Source organism: Phocoena sinus, chromosome 2 (genome assembly GCF_008692025.1).
Source record: "Phocoena sinus isolate mPhoSin1 chromosome 2, mPhoSin1.pri, whole genome shotgun sequence".
Classification (NCBI taxonomy): domain Eukaryota; kingdom Metazoa; phylum Chordata; class Mammalia; order Artiodactyla; family Phocoenidae; genus Phocoena; species Phocoena sinus.
The window spans coordinates 31053229-31071671 of NC_045764.1; positions in this window are offsets into that span (position 1 = coordinate 31053229).

An 18443-nucleotide genomic window follows, 5' to 3' on the forward strand; every position below is an offset into this window, starting at 1 on the left:
AAAAATTAAATTCAAAGAAAAAATATTAAAAGCAGCAAGGGAAAAACAACAAATAACCTACAAGTGAATCCCCGTAAGGTTATCAGCTGATTTTTCAGCAGAAATTCTGCAGGCCAGAAGGGAGTGGAAGGATATATTTAAAGGGATGAAAGAGGGAAAACCTACAACCAAGATTACTCTACCCAGCAAGGAGCTCATTCATATTTGATGGAGAAATCAAAAGCTTTACAGACAAGCAAACGCTAAGAGAATTCAGCACCACCAAAACCAGCTTTACAACAAATGCTAAAGCACCTTCTCTAGGTGGGAAACACAGAAGAAGAAAAAGACCCACAAAAAAACCCCTAAATCAATTAAGAAAATGGTAATAGGAACATAAATATAAATAATCACCTTGAATGTAAATGGATTAAATGCCCCAACCAAAAGACATGGACTGGTTGAATGGATACAAAAACAAGACCTGTACATGTGCTGTCTACAAGAGACTCATTGCAGACCTAGGGACACATACAGACTGAAAGTGAGGGGAAGGAAAAAGATATTCCACACAAATGGAAATCACAAGAAAGCTGGAGTAGCAATACTCATATCAGACTTTAAAATAAAGACTGTTACAAGAGATAAGGAAGGACACTACATAATGATCAAGGGATCAATCCAAGAAGAAAAGGTAACAATTGTAAATATTTATGCACCCAATATAGGAGCACCTCAATCCATAAGGCAAATGCTAACAGCCATAAAAGGGGAAATTGACCGTAACACAATAATAGCGGGGGACTTTAACACCCCACTTTCACCAATGGACAGATCACCCAGACAGAAAATAAACACAAGCTTTAAATGGCACAATAGACCAGATACTTTTAATTGATATTTATAGGACATTCTACGTGAAAGTGACAGAATACACTTTCTTCTCAAGGACACACAGAACATTCTCCACGATAGATCACATCTTGGCTCAGACACCAAGCCTTGGAAAATTTAAGAAAATTGAAATCGTACCAAGCATCTTTTCCCACCAACATGCTATGAGACTAGAAATCAATTACAGGGGGGAAAAATTGTAAAAAAACACAAACACATGGAAGCTAAACAGTGCGCTGCTAGATAACCAAGAGATCACTGAAGTAATCAAAGAGGAAATTTAAAAGTACCTAGAAACAAATGACAACTAAACCATGACAATCGAAAACCTATGGGATGCAGCAAAAGCAGTTCTAAGAGGGAAGTTTATAGCAATTCAAGCTCACCTCAAGAAACAAGAAGACTCTCAAATTAACTAACTTTACACCTAAAGCAACTAGAGAAAGAAGAACAAAGAAAACTCAAAGTTAGTAGAAGGAAAGAAATCATAAAGATCAGAACAATGAAATAGAAATGAAGAAAATAATAGTGAAGATCAATAAAACTAAAAGTTGGTTCCTTGAGAAGATAAACAAATTGATAAACCTTTAGCCAGAATCATCACAAAAAAAAGATACAGGGGACTTCCCTGGTAGCTAGGTGGTTAAGAATCTGCCTGCCAATGCAGGGGACATGGGTTCAAGCCCTGGTCTGGGAAGATCCCACATGCTGTGGATCAACTAAGCCTGTGCATCAGAACTACTGAGCCAGCACTCTAGAACCCACGAGGCAGAACTACTCAGCCTGTGTGCTGCAACTACTGAAGGCCGCATGCCAAGAGCCCGTTCTCCACAACAAGAGAAGCCCCCGCAATGAGAAGCCTGTGGACTATAATGAAGAGTAGCCCCTGCACACCGCAAGTAGAGAAAGCCACGCACAGCAATGAAGACCCAATGCAGACAAAAATAAATTAATAAATTTATATATAAGAAAAGGGGGATTTCCTTGGTAGCACAGTGGTTAGGAATATGCCTACCAGTACAGGGGACATGGGCTCAAGCCCTGGTCTGGGAAGATCCCACATGCTGCAGAGCAACTAAGCCCGTGTGTCACAACTACTGAGCCTGTGCTCTAGAGCCCGTGAGCCACAACTACTGAGTGCATATGCCACAACTACTGAAGCCCGTGCATTTAGAGCTCATGCTCCGCAATAAGAGAAGCCACCGCAATGAGAAGCCTATGCACTGCAACAAAGAGTAGCCCCTGCTCTCTGCAACTAGAGAAAGCCTGCCTGCAGCGATGAAGCCAAATGCAGCCAAAAATAAATAAATAAATAAATAAAATTTTAAAAAGGGAGAGGACTCAAACCAATAAAACTAGAAATTAAAAAGGAGAAATTACAAATGACACCACAGAAATACAAAGGATCATAAGAGACGACTACAAGCAACTGTGTGCCAATAAAACGGACAACCTGAAAGAAATGTACAAATCCTTAGAAAGGTACAGTTTTCCAAGGCTGAACCAGGACGAATTAGAAAATATAAACAGACCAAACACACAAGTAATGAAATTGAAATGGTAATTAAAAACCTTCCAACAAACAGAAGTCCAGGAGCAGATGGCTTTACACGTGAATTCTATCAAACATTTAGAGAAGAGCTAACACCCATCCTTCTCAAACTCTTCCAGAAAATTGCAGAGGGAGGAATACTTGCAAACTCATTCTACGAGGCCACCATCACCCTCATACCAAAACCAGACAAAGATATCACAAAGAAGAAAATTACACACCAATAACACTGATGAACATAGATACAGTAATCCTCAACAAAATACTAACAAACAGAATCCAACAACACATTAAAAGGATCATACACCAAGATCAAGTGGAATTTATCCCAGCAATGCAAGAATTCTTCAATATACACAAAATCAATGTGATACACTATATTAACAAATTAAAGAATAAAAATCACATGATTATCTCAATAGAGGCAGAAAAAGCTTTTGACAAAATTCAACACCCATTTACGATAAAAATTCTTCAGGAGTGGGCATAGAGGGAAACGACCTCAATGTAATAAAGGCCATATATGACAAACCCACAGCAAACATCATCGTCAGTGGTGAAATACTGAAAGCATTTCCTCTAAGATGAGGAACAAAACAAGGATGTCCACTCTGGCGACTATTATTCAACAAAGTTTTGGAAGTCCTACCAGTGGCCAATCAGAGTAGAAAGAGAAATAAAAGAAGTACATATTGGAAAAGAAGAAGTAAAATTGACTGTTTGCAGATGACATGATACTATACATAGAAAATCCTAAAGATGCCACCAGGAAACCACTAAAACTAATCAATGAATTTGGTAAGGTTGCAGGATACAAAATTAATGCACAGAAATCTCTGGCATTCCTATAAGCTAACAATGAAGGATTAGAAACAGAAATTAAGGAAACAATCCCATTTACCACTGCAACAAAAAGAATAAAATACCTAGGAATAAAACTACCTAAGGAGGCGAAAGACCTCAGAAAACTATAAAACACTGATGAAAGAAATCAAAGATGACACAAACAGATGGAGAGATATACCATGTTCTTGAATTGGAAAACTCAATATTGTGAAAATGACTTTACTACCCAAAGCAATCTACAGGTTCAATGCATTGCCTATCAAATTACCCATGGCATTTTTCACAGAATTAGAACAAAAAATTTTACAATTTGTATGGAAATACAAAAGACTCCAAATAGCCAAAGCAATCTTGAGAAAGAAAAACGGAGCTGGAGGAATCAGGCTCCCTGACTTCAGACTATACTTCAGACTATACTACAAAGTCAGGCTCCCTGACTTCAGACTATACTACAAAGCTTCAGTAATCAAGACAGTATGGTAGTGGCACAAAAACAGAAATATAGATCCGTGGTACAGAATAGAAAGCCGAGAGATAAACCCACGTACCTATGGTCATCTAATCTATGACAAAGGAGGCAAGAATTTACAATGGAGCAAAGATAGCCTGTTCAATAAGTGGTGCTGGGAAAAATGGACAGCTACATGTAGAAGAATGAAATTAGAACACTCCCTAACACCACACACAAAAATAAACACAAAATGGATTAAAGACCTAAATGTAAGACCAGACACTATAAAACTCTTAGAGGAAAACATAGGAAAAACACTCTTTGACATAAATCACAGAAAGATCTTTTTTGGTCCACCACCTAGAGTAATGAAATTTTAAAAAATAAGTGAATGGGACCTAAGTAAAGAGTGCAGAGCAAAGGAAACCATAAACAAGATGAAAAGACAACCCTCAGAATGGGAGAGAATATTTGCAGATGAAGCAACGGACAAAGGATTAGTCTCCAAAACAAAAAAACAGCTCATGCAGTTCAATACCAAAAAAACAACCCAAAGAATGGGCAGAAGATGTAAATAGACACTTCTCCAAAGAAAACATACAGATGGCCAAGAAGCACATGAAAAGATGCTCAACATCACTGATCATTAGAGAAATGCAAATCAAAACTACAATGAGGTATCACCTCACACCGGTCAGAATGGCCATCATCAAAAAATCTACAAACAATAAATGCTGGAGAGGGTGTGGAGAAAAGGGAACCCTCTGGCACTGTTGGTGGGAATGTAAATTGATACAACCACTGTGGAGAACAGTATGGAGGTTCCTTAAAAAACTAAAAATGGAACTAATATATGACCCAGAAATCCCAGTACTGGGCATAAACCCTGAGAAAACCATAATTCAGAAAGTCACATGTACCCCGATATTCATTGCAGCACTATTTACAATAGCCAGGTCATGGAAACAACCTAAATGTTCCTCAACAGATAAATGGATAAAGATGTGGTACATACACATATAATGGAATATTACTCAGCCATAAAAAGGAACAAAATTGGGTCATTTGTAGAGATGTGGATGGACCTAGAGCCTGTCATAGAGAGTGAACTAAGAAAGAGAAAACAAATATCGTATATTGACACATTATGTGGAATCTAGAAAAATGGTACAGATGAACCTATTTACAGAGCAGGATTAGATGCAGATGTAGAGAATGGACATGTGGACACAGTGTGGGAAGGGGAGGGTGGGATGAATTGGAAGATTAGGTTTGACATAAATACACTACCATGTGTAAAATAGATAGCTAGTGGGAACCTGCTGTAGGGCACAGAGAGCTCAAGTCGGTGCTCTGTGATGACCTAGATGGGTGAGATGGGGGGAGAGAGGTCCAAGAGGGAGCAGATATATGTATACATATAGCTATTCACCTCACTGTACAGCAGAAACTAACACACATTGTAAAGCAATTACAATCCAATTTTAAAAAACCCATGGATTCCAAAGGGTACTGGTTGGGGGGGGGGCAGTGATAAATTAGGAGGTTGGGATTAACATATACACACTACTATATATAAAATAATCAACAAGGATCTATTGTATAGTACAGGGAACTCTACTCAATATTCTGTAATAACCTATATGGGAAAAGAGTCTGAAAATGAATATATCTTTGTATATTTATAACTGAATTACTTTTGTACACTTGAAAAAAATACCACATTGTAAACCAACTATACTCCAATATAAAATAATTTTTTTTAAAAAAAGAATAATATTAAAACATATTAGGACCAATTAGAAATTGGTATGGAATGTCACACCTCTAGTCTCCACAACCTCAGCCCATTTCTTAGGAATATGCCCTCTTCATGTGTGACTATGGCACTCCAGAAAAATTCCTTTTCATCCAGACATAGACCCTGATACTCTCTCTCTCAGAGCAAAGTTTTCAAAATACTAACGAGCACTTAAATTCATAATTAAATATTAAGAAATATAAATAGAGAAATGGACTGTGTCACAATAATCGTAGGAGATTTAAACACTTCACTTACTTCAAGGGGCAGATCATCCTGGCAAAAATATCAGTAAGAAAACTGTGGAACAGAAGGACACATTAGACCAGGTAGACTTATTAGACACATAGAATACTCCATTTAAAACAGCAGAACACGTATCCTTCAAGTGCACATGGAATATTCTATTATAGATTGCATGCTAGGCCACAAAAGAATGCTCAGGAAATTTCAGAAATATGAAATCACATCAAGCACCTTTTCTCACCAAAAATCCATGAGAGTAAAAATCAACTGTAAGAAAAATACTTCAAAAAACACAAACATGTAGAGACTAAATAATATGCTACTAAACGACTAATGACCACTGAAAAAGTCAAAGATGAAATTTAAAAATAATTTTAGAGACAAAGGAAAACGAAATCACAATGATCCAAAATCTATGGGATACAGCAAAATGAGTTCTAAGAGGGACGTTTATACCATTACCAGTCTAGCTCAAGAAATAATAAAAATGTCAAACAACCTAACCTTACACCAAAGTTACTCGGATAACAAAAACAAAGCACAAAGTTAGTAGAAGGAAATAAATCATAAAGATCAGATCAGAAATAAATGAAATAGAGACTAAGGGAATAATAGAAAATATCAATGAAATAAAGAGCTGCTTCTTTAAAAGATAAACAAAATTGATAAACCTTTAGCTACACATAAAGGAAAAGAGGGAGACCTTCAAGATGGCGGGGAGTAAGACGTGGAGGTCACCTTCTTCCCCACAAATACATCAGAAGTACATCTACACGTAGAACTCCTACTGAACGCTGGCAGAAGACCTCAGATTCCCAAAAGGCAAGAAACTCCCCACGTACCTGGGTAGAGCAAAAGAAAACCCAGAGACAAAAGAATAGGGACAGGACCTGGACCTCTGGGAGTGAGCTGTGAAGGAGGAAAAGTTTCCATACACTAGGAAGCCACTTCACTGTCGGAGACAGGGGATGGGTGGGGGGAAGTTTCTGAGCCACAGAGGACAATGCAGCAACATGGGGGCGGAGGGCAAAGGGGAGAGATTCCCGCACAGAGGATCGGTGCCGACCAGCACTCAACAGACCGAGAGGCTTGTCTGCTCACCTGCGGGGGCGGGAGGGGGCTGGGAGCTGAGGCTCCGGCTTTCGGAGGTCAGATCCCAGGGAGCGGACTGGGGTTGGCTGTGTGAACACAGCCTGAAGGGGGCTAGTGCGCCACAGCTAAGCGGGAGGGAGTCTGGGAAAAAGTCTGGGCCAGCCTAAGAGGCAAGAGACCGTTGTTTCCGGGTGCACAAGGAGAGGGGATTCAGAGCACTGCCTAAACGAGCTCCAGAGACGGGCGTGAGACGCTAAGGCTACTGCTGCAGCCACCAAGAAGCCTGTGTGCAAGCACAGGTCACTATCCACACCTCCCCTCCCGGGAGTCTGTGCAGCCCACTACTGCCAGGGTCCCGTGATCCAGGGACAACTTCCCTGGGAGAACACACGGCGCGCCTCAGGTTGTTGCAACACCACGCTGGCCTCTGCTGCCACAGGCTTGCCCTGCATTCCATACCCCTCCTTCCCCCCCGCCTGAGTGAGACAGAGCCCCCTAATCAGCTGCTCCTTTAACCCCGTCCTCTCTGGGCCAAAAACAGACACCCTCAGGTAACCTATAAGCAGAGGCAGGGCCAATTCAAAGCTGTTCCCCAGGAGCTGTGCAAACAAAGAAGAGAAAGGGAAATTTCTCCCAGCAGCCTCAGGAGCAGCGGATTAAATCTCTACAATCAACTTGATGCACCCTGCATCTGTGGAATACATGAATAGACAACAAATCATCCCAAAATTGAGGCAGTGGACTTTGGGAGCAATGGTAGACTTGGGGTTTGCTGTATGCGACTGACTGGTTTCTAGTTTTATGTTTATCTTAGTTTAGTATTTAGAGTTTACTATCATTGGTAGATTTCTTTATTGATTTGGTTGCTCTCTTCCTTTTTAAAAAAAAAAAAATATTTCCTTTTTCTCTTTTTGTGAGTGTGTATGTTTATGCTTCCTTGTGTGATTCTGTCTGTATAACTTTGCTTTTACCATTTGTCCTAGGGTTCTGTCTGTCTGTTTTCTTTTCTATTTTTTTTAATATAGTTTTTAGCATTTGTTATCATTGGTGGATTTGTTTTTTGGTTTGGTTGCTCTTTTCTTTCTTTTTTATTATTACATTTTAATTTTTAATAATTAAAAATTTATTTATTTTAATAACTTTATTACTTTTTATTTTCTTTCTTTCTTTTTCTCTCCCTTTTCTTCTGAGCCGTGTGGCTGACAGGGTCTTGGTGCCCCGGCTGGGTGTCAGGCCTGTGTCTCTGAGGTGGGAGAGCCAAGTCCAGGACATTGGTCCACCAGAGACCTCCAGGCTCCATGTAATATCAAATGGTGAAAGCTCTCCCAGAGATCTCCCATCTCAATGCTAAGACCCAGCTACACTCAACGACCAGCAAGCTACACTGCTAGACACCCTATGGCAAACTAGCAAGACAGGAACACAAACCCACCCATTAGCAGAGAGGCTGCCTAAAATCATAATAAGGTCACAAACTCCCCAAAACACACCACTGGATGCGGTCCTGTCCGCCAGAAAGACAAGATCCGGCCTCATCCACCAGAACACAAGCACCAGTCCCCTCCACCAGGAAGCCCACACAACCTACTGAACCAACCTTAGCCACTGGGGGCAGACACCAAAAACAATGGGAACTATGAACCTGCAGCCTGGAAAAAAGGAGACCCCAAACACAGTAAGTTAAGCAAAATGAGAAGACAGACAAACACACAGTAGATGAAGGAGCAAGGTAAAAACCCACCAGACCAAACAAATGAAGAGGAAATAGGCAGTCTACCTGAAAAATAATTCAGAGTAATGATAGTAAAGATGATCCAAAATCTTGGAAATAGAATGGAGAAAATACAAGAAATGTTTAACAAGGACCTAGAAGAACTAAAGAGCAAACAAACAATGATGAACAACACAATAAATGAAATTAAAAATTCTCTAGAAAGAATCAATAGCAGAATAACTGTGGCAGAAGAACGGATAAGTGACCTGGAAGATAATAAGTGGAAATAACTACTGCAGAGCAGAATAAAGAAAAAAGAATGAAAAGAACTGAAGACAGTCTCAGAGACATCTGGGACAACATTAGGTGCACCAAAATTCGAATTATAGGGGTTCTAGAAAAAGAGAAAAATGGATTGAGAAAATATTTGAAGAGATTATAGTTGAAAACTTCCCTAATATGGGAAAGGAAATAGTCAATCCAGTCCAGGAAGCGCAGACAGTCCCATACAGGATAAATCTAAGGAGAAACATGCCAAGACATATTTATCAAACTATCAAAAATTAAATACAGGGCTTCCCTGGTGGAGCAGTGGTTGAGAGTCCGCCTACCGATGCAGGGGACACGGATTCATGCCCCGGTCCAGGAAGATCCCACATGCCGCAGAGCGGCTGGGCCCATGAGGCATGGTCGCTGAGCCTGCACGTCCAGAGCCTGTGTTCCGCAACGGGAGAGGCCACAACAGTGAGAGGCCTGTGTACCGCTAAATAAATAGAAAAAATATTAAAAGCAACAAGGAAAAAACAACAAATAACATACAAGGGAATCCCCATAAGGTTAACAGCTGATCTTTCAGCAGAAACTCTGCAAGCCAGAAGGGAGTGGCAAGACAGATTTAATGTGATGAAAGGGAGAAACCTACAATCAAGATTACTCTACCCAGCAAGGATCTCATTCAGATTTCATGGAGAAATTAAAACCTTTACAGACAATCAAAAGCTAAGAGAATTCAGCACCAGCAAACCAGCTTTACAACAAATGCTAAAAGAACTTCTCTAGGCAGGAAACAAAAAAGAAGGAAAAGACCTACAATAACAAACGCAAAACAATCAATAAAATGGTAATAGGAACATACATATCGATAATTACCTTAAAAGTAAATGGATTAAATGCTCCAACCAAAAGACATAGACTGGTTGAATGGATAGAAAAAGAAGACCCATATATATGCTGTCTACAAGAGTCCCACTTCAGATGTAGTGACACATACAGACTGAAAGTAAGGGGATGGGAAAAGATACTCCATGCAAATGGAAATCAAAGTTGGAGTAGCAATTCTCATATCAGACAAAATAGACGTTAATATAAAGACTATTACAAGAGACAAAGAAGGACACTACATAATGATCAAGGGATGAATCCAAGAAGAAGATATAACAATTGTAAATATTTATGCACCCAACACAGGAGCAACTCAATACATAAGGCAAATGCTAACAGCCATAAAAGGGGAAATCGACAGTAACACAATAATAGTAGGGGACATTAACACCCCACTTTCACTAATGGACAGATTATCCAAAATGAAAATAAACAAGGAAACACAAGCTTTAAATGATACATTCTACAACATGGACTTAATCAATATTTATAGGACATTCCATCTAAAAACAACAGAATACACTTTCTTCTCAACTGCTCATGGAACATTCCAAGGTTAGATCATATCTTGGATCACAAATCAAGCCTTGGTAAATCTAAGAAAATTGAAATCATATCAAGTAACTTTTCTGACCACAGTGCTATCAGACTAGATATCAATTACAGGAAAAAGTCCGTAAAAGATGCAAACACTTGGAGGCTAAACAATACACTACTTAATAACCAACAGATCACTGAAGAAATCAAAGAGGAAATCAAAAAATACCTAGAAACAAATGACAATGAAGACATGACCCAAAACCTATGGGATGCAGCAAAAGCAGTGCTAAGAGGGAAGTTCATAGCAATACATTCCTACTTCAAGAAACAAGAAACATCTCAAATGAACAACTTAACCTTACACCTAAAGCAATTAGGGAAAGAAGAACAAAGAACCCCCCAAAGCAAAAGGAAAGAAATTCTAAAGATCAGATCAGAAATAAATGAAATGAAGAAGACAATAGCAGAGATCAAAAAAACTGAAAGCTGGTTCTTTAAGAAGATAAACAGGGCTTCCCTGGTGGCGCAGTGGTTGAGAGTCTGCCTACCAATGCAGGGGACACAGGTTCAAGCCCTGGTCTGGGAAGATCCCACGTGCCACGGAGCAGCTGGGCCCGTGAGCTACAAATACTGAGCTCTGCGCGTCTGGAGCCTGTGCTCCGCAGCAAGAGAGGCCGCGACAGTGAGAGGCCCGCGCACCGCGATGAAGAGTGGCTCCCGCTTGCCACAACTAGAGAAAGCCCTTGCACAGAAACGAAGACCCAACACAGCCAAAAATAAATAAATGAATAAATAAATTAAAAAAAAAAAAAAAGAAGAAGATAAACAAAATGGATAAAACCATTAGCCAGAATCATCAGGAAAAAAAGGGAGAACACTCAAATCAATAGAATTATAAATGAAAAAGGAGAAGTAACAACTGACACTGCAGAAATACAAAGGAGCATGAGAGATTACTACAAGCTACTCTATGCCAATAAAATGGACAACCTGGAAGAAATGGACAAATTCATAGAAAAGCACAACCTCCCAAGACTGAACCAGGAAGAAATAGAGAATATAAACAGACCAATCACAAGCAGTGAAATTGAGACTGTGATTAAAAATCCCCCAACAAACAAAAGCCCAGGACCAGATGGCTTCACAGGTGAATTCGATCAAACATTTAGAGAAGAAATAATATCTATCCTTCTCAAACTCTTCCAAAAATATAGCAGAGGGAGGAACACTCCCAAACTCATTCTATGAGGCCACTATCACCCTGATACCAAAATGAGACAAAGATTTCACAAAGAAAGAATACTACAGGCCAATATCACTGATGAACATAGATGCAAAAATCCTCAACAAACCACTAGCAAACAGAATCCAACAGCACATTAAAAGGATCATACACCATGATCAAGTGGGGTTTATCCCAGGAATGCAAGGATTCTTCAATATACGCAAATCAATCAATGTGATAAACCATACTAACAAATAGAAGGAGAAAAATCATATGATCATCTCAATAGATGCAGAAAAAGCTTTCGACTAAATTCAACACCCATTTATAATAAAAACCCTCCAGAAAGTAAGCATAGAGGGAACTTACCTCAACATAATAAAGGACACATATGACAAATGCACAGCCAACATCATTTCAATGGTGAAAAACTGAAACCATCTCCTCTAAGATGAGGAACAAGACAAGGTTGTCCACTCTCACCACTATTATTCAACACAGTATTGGAAGTTTTGGCCCCAGCAATCAGAAAAGAAAAAGAAATAAAAGGAATCCAAATCAGAAAAGAAGTAAATCCGTCACTGTTTGCAGGTGACATGATACTATACATAGAGAATCCTAAAGATGCTACCAGAAAACTACTAGAGCTAATCAATGAATTTTATCAAGTAGCAGAATACAAAATTAATGCAAGGAAATCTCTTGCATTCCTATACGCTAATGATGAAAATCTGAAAGAGAAATTAAGGAAACACCCCCATTTACCACTGCAACAAAAAGAATAAAATACCTAGGAATAAACCTACCTAAGGAGGCAAAAGACCTGTATGCAGAAAACTATAAGACACTGATGAAAGAAATTAAAGATGATACAAACAGATGGACAGATATACCATGTTTTTGAATTTTAAGAATCAACATTATGAAAATGACTATACTACCCAAAGGAACCTACAGATTCAATGCAATCCCTATCAAACTACCAATGGCATTTTTCACAGAACTAAAACAAAGAATTTCACAATTTGTATGGAAACACAAAAGACCCCGAATAGCAAAAGCAATCTTGAGAAAGAAAAATGGATCTGGAGGAATCAGGCTCCCTGACTTCAGACTATACTACAAAGCTACAGTAATCAAGACAGTATGGTATTGGCACAAAAATAGAAATATAGATCAACGGAACAGGATAGAAAGCCCAGAGATAAACCCATGTGCATATGGTCACCTTATTTTTGATAAAGGAGGCAAGAATATACAATGGAGAGAAGACAGCCTCTTCAGTAAGTGATGCTGGGAAAACTGGACAGCTACACGTAAAAGAATGAAATTAGAACACTCCCTAACACCATACACAAAAATAAACTCCAAATGGATTAAAGGCCTAAATGTAAGGCCAGACACTATAAAACTCTTGGAGGAAAACATAGGCAGAACACTCTATGAAAAATCACAGCAAGATCCTTTTTGACCCATCTCCTAGAGAAATGGAAATAAAAACAAAAATAAACAAATGGGACTTAATGAAACTTAAAATATTTTGCACAGCAAAGGAAACCATAAACAAGACAAAAAGACAATCCTCAGAATGGAAGAAAATATTTGCAAATGAATCAACGGACAAAGGATTAATTTCCAAAATTTACAAGCAGCTCATGCAGCTCAATATCAAAAAATGAAACAACCCAATGCAAAGACAAGCAGAAGATCTAAATAGACATTTCTCCAAAGAAGATATACAGATTGCCAATAAACACATGAAAGGATGCTCAACATCACTAATCATTAGAGAAATGCAAATCAAAACTACAATGAGGTATCACCTCACACCGGTCAGAGTGGCCATCATCAAAAAAATCTACAAACAATAAATGCTGGAGAGGGTGTGGAGAAAAGGGAACCCTCTTGCACTGTTGGTGGGAATGTAAATTGATACAGCCACTATGGAGAACTGTATGGAGTTTCCTTAAAAAACGAAAAATAGAACTACCATATGACCCAGAAATCCCACTACTGGGCATATACCCTGAGAAAACCATAATTCAAAAAGTCATGTACCACGATGTTCATTGCAGCTCTATTTACTATAGCCAGGACATGGAAGCAACCTAAGTGTCCATCGACAGATAAATCGATAAAGAAGATGTGGCACCTATATACAATGGAATATTACTCAGCCTTAAAAAGAAACGAAATTGAGTTATTTGTAGTGAGGTGGATGGACCTAGAGACTGTCATGGAGAGTGAAGTAAGTCAGAATGAGAAAAATAAATACCGTATGCTAACATATATATATGGAATCAAAAAATAAAAGTGGTTCTGAAGAACCTAGGGGCAGGAGAGGAATAAAGATGTAGACGTAGAGAATGGACTTGAGGACATGGGGAGGGGGAAGGGTAGGCTGGGACGAAGTGAGAGAGTGGCATGGACTTATATATACTACCAAATGCAAAACAGATAGCTAGTGGGAAGCAGCCCCATAGCACAAGGAGATCAGCTTGGTGCTTTGTGACCACCTAGAGGGGTGGGATAGGGAGGGTGGGAGGGAGATGCAAGAGGGAGGAGATATGGGGATATATGTATATGTATAGCTGATTCACTTTGTTATAAAGCAGAAACTAACACACCATTGTAAAGCAATTATAGTCCATAAAGATGTTAAAAAATAAAATAAAATAAAATATAAAAAGCACAGGAAGGTAAAAGAAAAAAAAAAAAGAGGCAAGGGGAAAAAAAAAAAGAAAGGAACAGAGAGGACCCAGTTAAAAGAAAATTAGAAAAGGAAAAGTTCCAAATAATGCCACAAAAATAGGAAGGAGTATAAGAGAGTACTATGAACCTTTATACATCTATAAAATGGACAACCAAGGAGAAACACACAAATTCCTAAAAGCATACAACCTCTTAAGACTGAATCAGGAAGAAACAGAAAATATGAACAGACCAATAACTAGTAATGAAATTGAACGAGTAATAATTTTTTTAAAAAAGCCCCAAAGCAAAAATCTAGAAGCAAACAGTTTCATAGGTGGATTCTACCAAACATTTAGAAGAGTTAAACCTATCCTCTCAAACTAATCCTAAAAGTTGCAGAGGAAGGAATTCTTCTGAAATCATTCCATGAGGCTACCATTACCTTGATATCAAAACAAGACAAAGATATCACAAAAATTAATTACAGGCCGATATCACTAATGAACAGAGATGTAAATTCACTCCAACCAAATTTAAAAATACAATGAAAGGATCATATACCATAATCAAGTGTGATTTATCTCAGGGAAAATCAATTTATATGATACACCATATTAATGACTTGAGTAAAAATAATGTGCTCATCTCAGTAGATGCAGAAAAAGCTTTTGAAAAAACTCAACGTCAACTTATGATAAAAGTTCTCAATAAAGTGGGTACAGAGGCAACATACATCATCTTAATAATGGCCATATATGATAAGCCCACAGGTAACATCATACTCAACAGTGAAAAGCTGAAAGCATTTTTCTCCAAGATCAGGAAAAGAGAAGGATGCCTACACTTGCCAATTTTATCAACATAGTATTGGTAATGCTAGCCACACCGAGTAGACAAGAAATAAAAATAAAAGAAACCCAAATTGGAACAAAAGACCTAAAAATGTCACTGTGTGGAAGATGGCATGATACTATACAAAAAAAAAAAAAAAATCTTTAAGATTCCACCAAAATACTTCTAGAACTCATAAATGAATTTGCTTAAGTTGCAGGATACAAAATTACTAAACAGAAGTCTGTTGCAATTCTACATACTAAAAGCAAACTTTCAGAAATTGAAACAAAGAAAACAATCTCATTTATATTAGCATCAAAAATAAAATACCTGGGAATAAGACTAACTAAGGAGGTAAAAGACTTGTACTCAGAAAAAAATAACAGACTAGGGAATCAAATCAAGATGGTGGAGTAGAAGAAAGTAGCACTCACGTCCTCCCACAAATACATCCAAAATACTTCGACAAATGGAACAATTCTCACAGAACAGCTACTGAACACTAGCGGAAGACCTCAAATACCTGAAAGGACAAGACACATCTCTACGAAATAGGGTAGGATGAAAGAAAAAAAAAAAAAAAAAGAGGTACTGGGACAGGACCTGTGCCCCTAGTAGGGAGTTGAAAGAGAGGAAATGTTTTTGCACCCTGGAAAACCCTCTCAGCTGTGGGGAGATCACCTGGGACAGAAAGGGAGCAGAAGAGGCTCAGAGGAGAATGCAACTGGTTTGTGGCAGGCACAACAGAGACAGACCTTACACAGACAGTCCCTGCCACTGCCCTGCACACCCCAGTCTGAGACACGCATCCACTGGTAGGGGAGGGGGCTGGGGGCTGGATCTCGGGGTCTAGAGGACAGACCCAGGGAGAGGACTGAGGTTGGCTGTGGAAACAGCATGAAGGCGCTGGAGTGTGGTACAGCCCCAAAGGGGGCTGTTCCCAGAAAAAGCCCAGACCTTCCATGGAAGTGAAGTGCCATTGTTAAGAGGTACATGAAGGGAGGGGCGGGGCTGCCATTACAGCCTCTTTCTCCACGCACTGGCTCCCACCTCTTCAGGCTCTGGGAGAGCATACCCCAGCCACTACGGGGGGCTCAGGCCTCCACGGGATCTCGCGCCCAGCTGCCACTTCAGCAGGCTCTGGGAGTAAGTGCCAGTGGGTTGCCACTCCCAGAGGCAGGACTGAAACCACAGCTGAGCCCCAGGGGCCACGTGACTTAGGAAGCAGGGCTGAAATCTCTCCCTGCAGCTGCACCAGCTGCAGATTTAAACCTCCGCTGTTGGATTTGTAAATTCAGCGCCTGCAGGACATCCGAGTGGACAACGGGTGCTCCTGTGACTGGGACGGGTCTGGCCTAAGCAGCTGTGGGCTTTGTGGGTGCACGAACGTGGATGCATGAATGTGGGTGCCTGCACATGGGTGCTGGGCTGGGCCAGGGTCTGAGCTGCCCCCATAGATCCCACAGTGGGTCTGGATGTGTGACCAATGTGGTCCTGGTACCTGACTTCAGTGGATCTGTGCTGGTGGCCTTGTGAAAACAATGCCTGAGGGACACCAGGGCCAATTGCTAGCGTTTCCAAGGTTGAGACAGGACCGAGGGCAGTGCCAACAACAGTGTACTTTGTGAACCCGCACAACAGATGACAGGTGACACAACAGAGCACGCACACCAGTGAACAGCTCTGGCAGAGGAATAGTCAGTGGCTCATCTCGCAGTGGGCGCACTCCAATCCCATCTACCTCACACAGCAGCCCAGAAACGTAGCTCAGAAACAGATCCGGTGGCCTTTACTCCAACAACTGGGGAGCAGACCCTGCCCCTGGCAGGGCAGTGATAACCACAGAGCAAAGAGGAGGCCCCACTCAATACACAGTGCAGGCTCTGCTCACCACAACAGCAGTCACATCTCCTATCAATGGCCACCATACACTAAGGAAAGACATGGCAGGTATCCACACTAAAAACAGCCCTCGCACCAAAAAACATTAAATCCACACAAGCTATGCAGGGATGTTCCCACATAAAAACACCCTTCCAAGACCACAGTAGATAACTGTTTCTCCTAAACTCACAGAGCAAGAGAAATATAAGTAAAATGAAGAAGCAGAGGAACCACCCCCAGTTAAAAGATCAAGAGAATTCTCCTGAAAGAACACAGAATGAAAACAACCTCTTCAATCTAATAGACACTGAGTTCAAAAAGGAGATAATGAAAATACTGATGGAATTAAGAAAGGCTATGGACAGAAATGCATATCACTGTCAAAAGGAACTAGAAACTATAAGGAGCCGCCAAGAAAAATTAGAAAATTCATTCGCTGAAACAAAAGCTGAGCTAAAGGCAATGAATAACAGAATGAATGATGCAGAAGAACGAATAAGTGATCTGCAAGATAGAATAATGGAAATCACCCAATCAGGACATCAGACAGAAAGCCTAATGAAAAAAATTGAAAGCAATAAAAGAGACCTATGGGATAATATAAAGTGTGCCAATCTATGCATAATAGGGATCCCAGAAGGAGAAGATAGAGAAAAAGGGATTGAAAATGTATTTGAAGAAATTATAGCTGAAAATTTCCCTAACCTAAAGAAGGGAACAGATATCTAGGTACAGGAAGCACCCTAACAAGATGAACCCAAACAGACCTACACCAAGACATAATAAAAATGGCAAAATTAAAGAGAGGATTCTCAAGGCAGCAAGACGAAGAGTTAATTGCAGGGGAACCCCCATAAGGCTATCAGCTGATTTCTCTACAGAAACGTTGCAGGCAGGGAGGGAGTGGCAAGATATATTCATAATCAAAGTCCTGAAAGGGAAAAATCTGCAACCTAGGGTACTCTACCCAGCAAGATTATCATTTCGAATAGGAGATAAAGAACTTCTCAGACAAGCAAAAACTAAAAGAATACAGCAATACTAAACCTATCTTAAAGGAAATATTGAAAGGCCTTCTCTAAATAGAAAAGTAGTAAGAATCTATATGTAAGAGAAAATTACTATTGGAAAATAAATCACTTAAATAAGCCAGTACACACATTTAAAAAAAACAAAAGAAAAATTTTCTGTGAAAGTAATGATAACCACAAGGAACAGCAAAAGGATAAACACGAAGATGTAAAAGAGGACGTCTAAATCACAAAATATGGGGAAGGAGAGGAAGGAAATGTAGATTTTTTTTTCCCTAGAAAATGTTTGAACCTATATGACTCCAGTCTAAGGCAAGTAAATATAAGAAGGGGTTAACGCACGTGAAAAACAGGGTAACCAGAAATCAAAAATATACAGTAGAGTCACAAAAACCAAAAAGAAGAAAATATAAGTATAATACAAAAGAAAACCATCAAAACACAAAAGGACAAATAAAATATAAAATCAACAGGAAAACAGGGTTTAAAATGGCAATAA